The sequence below is a fragment of the Choloepus didactylus genome, chromosome 21 (genome assembly GCF_015220235.1).
Source record: "Choloepus didactylus isolate mChoDid1 chromosome 21, mChoDid1.pri, whole genome shotgun sequence".
NCBI lineage: Eukaryota > Metazoa > Chordata > Mammalia > Pilosa > Megalonychidae > Choloepus > Choloepus didactylus.
Genome location: NC_051327.1, coordinates 3,154,669 through 3,159,105, shown reverse-complemented (window position 1 = coordinate 3,159,105; position 4,437 = coordinate 3,154,669).

The window sequence follows — 4,437 nt, the reverse complement described above, 5'->3', positions numbered from 1 at the left end:
GACTATACAGTATCTGTTCTTTTGTTTCTGGCTAATTTCACTCAACTTACTGTCTACTGTCTACCATTTTTTCTTTTGCATTTTTTATGTCATATCTTATTTTATTTTTATTTTTTCCTTGCTCCCTCTTTATGCCCTTACTGATATAGTCTTCATTTCTACACCCTTCTCCAAACCTCTCTCTCCTGTCTTGTCTTATCTGCCTGTAGTGCTCCCTTTAGTATTTCTTGTAGAGCAGGCATGTTGTTCACAAACTATCTCAGTGTATGTTTGTCTGAAAAATATTTATAACTCTCTCTCATTTTTGAATGACAGTTTTGCCATATATAGAATTCTTAGTTGGCAGTTTTTCTCTTTCAGTTTCTTAAATATATCATACCATTGCCTTCTTGCCTCCATAGTTTCTACTGAGAAATCCAAATATAGTCTTATCGAGCTTCCTTTTATGTGATAGGTTGCTTTTCTCTTGCTGCTTTAAGAATTCTCTCTTTGTCTTTGACATTTGTAATTTGCTTGTTGAGTGTCTTAGTCTACTCAGATCTGTTCTGTTTGGGGTATGCTGCACTTCTTGGATCTGTGGTTTTACATCTTTCATAAGAAATGGTAAATTTTCAGTGATTATTTCTTCCATTATTGTTTCTTCCCCTTTTCCCTTCTCTTCTCCTTCTGGGACACCCATGACATGTATATTCTTGTGCTTCATGTTGTCATTCAGTTCCCTGAAACCCTGCTCATATTTTTCCATTCTTTTCCCTATCTGTTCTTTTGTGTGTAGAATTTCAGATGTCCTGTTCTTCAGTTCATGAATCCTTTCTTCTGCCCCTTCAAATCTGCTGTTGTATGTCTCCATTGTGTTTCTTCAAACTTTCAAGCTCTTCCTTATGTTTGCCCAATGTCCTCTTTATATCCTTCATCTCTTTTGCCATATCTTCCCTCAACTTGTTGATTTGATTTTTGAATTATTTTTGGAGGTTGGTTTGTTTAATATTCAGCTCTTTCAATTCCTGTACCTCAGTTGAAGTGCAAGTTTGTTCCATTGGCTGGGCCATATCTTCACTCTTCCTAGTGTGATCTGTAATTTTCTGTTGTCTAGGCATCTGGTTTCCTTGATTACCCCAATTGTATTTTCCCAGACCAGCCAGGACCAGGTGTCAGGAGGAGGCTTGTATTCAGTATCAGGTTTCTCTGAGAATGAGACCCAACAGACTGTCAGACTTTCCTGTGAGGCCTCTGGACTCTGTGCTTTTCCTATCCTGTCCAGCAGGTGTCACTTGTCAGCCCATAGCTCCCCACCAGCATAAAGGGGCACAGTGTATTTAATTCTCAGTGGACCCTGTCTGGGCCAGAGACTGAGAGTGCCAGAAGCCAAGCTTAAGCTGTTTCTGTCCTGCTCCCCTCACCCAAGGCCCTGGGACTTGAATTCTCTGAGCGAGGGCAGCCACTTGAGCTCATTCCCACACTCCCAATTTTTCCTGAGGAAGATAAGCCCTTTACAGAATTTTCTCCTACACTTGAGTTTTCCCTTTGACTCTCTATCTTAACTCCATCCTTGCCTGCATCAGTACTGACAATTGATAATGCCTGAGGTTTTGTCTAATGAGCTACTTAGAATGAGAGAGAAAAAAGGAAAAAAGCAAGAAGTCCCCAGCCCTCCAGTTCATGAGGCAAGAACCGCACCTGGTACCTGGTTCTGTGTGCCCCTTTTCTTGGGACACAGTCCTTTTCCGGTATTCTGAACTCAGTGGCTCCAAAAGCCTCTGTTTTTATTTATTTATGTATTTTTTTCCCCATCAGCCCTGCCTCCTCTCTCCCAGGATAAACCTCTGGGTTCTTTTTCTGCCTGCTTTGGGTTTATCTGTATTCATAACATGCATTCAGTAGTCCAAATTTGTTAATTAAAACTGCAATTGGAGCTTGGTTGAGCTACATTTCCTTGCTCCCAGCAGGAGCTGCTTCTTTTTCCCTGAGCAAAGTTTTACAACACAGCCTGCCATGCCAGTGGGGGAGGGACACCAGTTCCAAAGTTTGGGAAACTTTACTTACAGTTCTATGCTGCAGTCTCAGCCATTCCACCCATTCTTCGCTGGTGTATGATGTCCAATCACGGATGTCCTCCATCAGTTGTTCCAGAGTATTTTCTAGTTATTCATGGCTATTTACTAGTTGCTCTAGGGTACTAATTAAATTCCACACTTTCCTTTGCCGCCATCTTGCCCTGCCTCATGACTTCATCTTAATTAACTAATTCCTTCTGCAATGACCCTATTTCCAAATAAGGTCACATTCTAAGGTTCTGGGGGTTAGGACTTCAGCATATTTTCTGGGGGGACACAATTAAACCCATCACAAGCAGTAAGTTTAAAGTTATACTTTCATCTGGAAGGGCAAGAATTTGAAGCAAAACCTTGAAATCAGTGCCAAGGGGCTTGTAATGAATGGATGTCCATACAACCCAAGGTCCCTTAGTTGTGATACAGCATTGCCTGAGTTTGCCAAGGTGAACTTGACCACAAAGTGCTGAGTGCGCCGCCAACCACAACTAGCAACTGAGTGGTAAGCGGCAGTGTCAATTTTAAAAGCCTAGGATATTCTTAGATGCTTATTTTTATTATTGGTTTTATTATAGAGTTGCTAAAATGGGCCTAAACCATATGTCTCTTGATCAAGAAAAGTCTGAGCTTAGACTGTATGAAACAAAACACTTGCTGAGACATTGAAACAGCACTTGTGTGACTTTGGAAGTAAAGCACTAATATTTTTTTGCAACTGAAAAGAAGAGTCCTGGCTTGGAACAGTACAATCAGAAGCACAATCAAACAGATAAAAATTGTTCATCGCTTCATTCAAGGTTAGATTTAGAATCACTGTGAAAGGTACATGTAATAATAAAAAACCTGGTGGAGCCTGGAGCTGAAGAAATGGTTGAAATTATTTTGGGTCAAAAAGTGGCAGCCAAGTTGAAAAAGGTGCCCCTATTGAGTGACACTGTCAGTTAGGTTCAATTGTACCTGAACAATTGGCAGAGAGATCCAGGGTCAGCAAGTCCCTTACATTTTGATGAGAGGAGACTTGTCACTGCCTTGGTCATTTTTCCATGTTTAAAATAATGAAGTCTATGAAGGTGTGTTAATTTGCAAAGTGCTTTATGGTATGATGGCTGGTGAAGGAATTTTCAATAGGATAAAAATTTCCCCTTTTTCTAGCAAATGTTAATATTTGCCATTTGGTTGCAGAAATTTGTGTCTGTGTTCCTGAAGTCCTTGGACATGAGAAGGGAGAGAGCTGAATCTGATATTTGGTTTCCATGCTCTTTGATGGAGGCCATTTTTTTTTCACAATTGAAAGATCAATATGACAGTCTCTTGCGGGGAATTTTTCTTTTTTTCTGAAGTAATTCATTCATTCATCAGAACATTAAACAACACTTTTAGTATGATTTCTTTGAGGGGATGTAACTACATGCACATGGCAAATAGTGAAGTGTGTTCAGTGAAAATCCAGTCTCCCTCCCCACTGTGATCCTTGTTCACTCAGTTCTCCTTCCCAGAGGTGAACTTAGGGCCAGAGTTTTTTGTTTCCTTTCAGAGGGATTACATTCCTATCCATGTATGTGTGAAAAAGATCAATTTTGTTTTCTAAAAAAACACAAGTGGGAGAATGTTATATTCTTTTTCTGTTCTTTATTTTTTTTTTTCACTTCACAATATATCCTGGAGATTGTTCCATATTATCACATGTAGATTTATCTCTTTCCTTTTCATTCTATGGGTGACTCTGCCAGACAGGGGATGAACTGCTCAGATCCCCCTTTAACAAAGGACTCAGCAAGGAGTGGGGAACTGACTGCCTTACGATGACAGCTCCTTGGGGGTCCACCTCAGCTCTTGCATCACAGCATTCTTCTTGGGGTGACTCCCAGCCATGTCCAAGCCAGGTGGTGATACGAGGGCCTGGAGCCTCACCCTGAGCTGGTGGAGAATTGTCAGCTCTGGCTGTGGTCCAATGCCACCCCACCCCCTTGTCCAATCCTGTTTCCTCCCCTTTTCCTTCACAGGTGTTATTCCCTAATAAACCTTTTGCACTTACTCTGACTGGACATCTGCTTCACGGAGAACCCAAGTGATACATAGAGTTCCCATCCATCTAGTCTCCTATTGAGCAACAGTGGGACATATGTTGTTAAGGAAAAGTGTGATAGAAAAATTTGAGGGGTCCTGCACATTGGTGCAAAGGAGATTTTCTTGAAGTTTGGGAGAGCAAGTATCCACCTGTGTAAGAAATTTCCTGCAATTTACTGAAATTATTTAGGCTTAAATACAAGGTATGTTTTTACTTAAAATGTATAATGAGTTGGAAATAATCTTTTTGTGTGAATTGTCATGAGTCGGTGCTTAAAATGTCTTAATTCCTACCATTAATTAAATTCTGTCAGCCTAA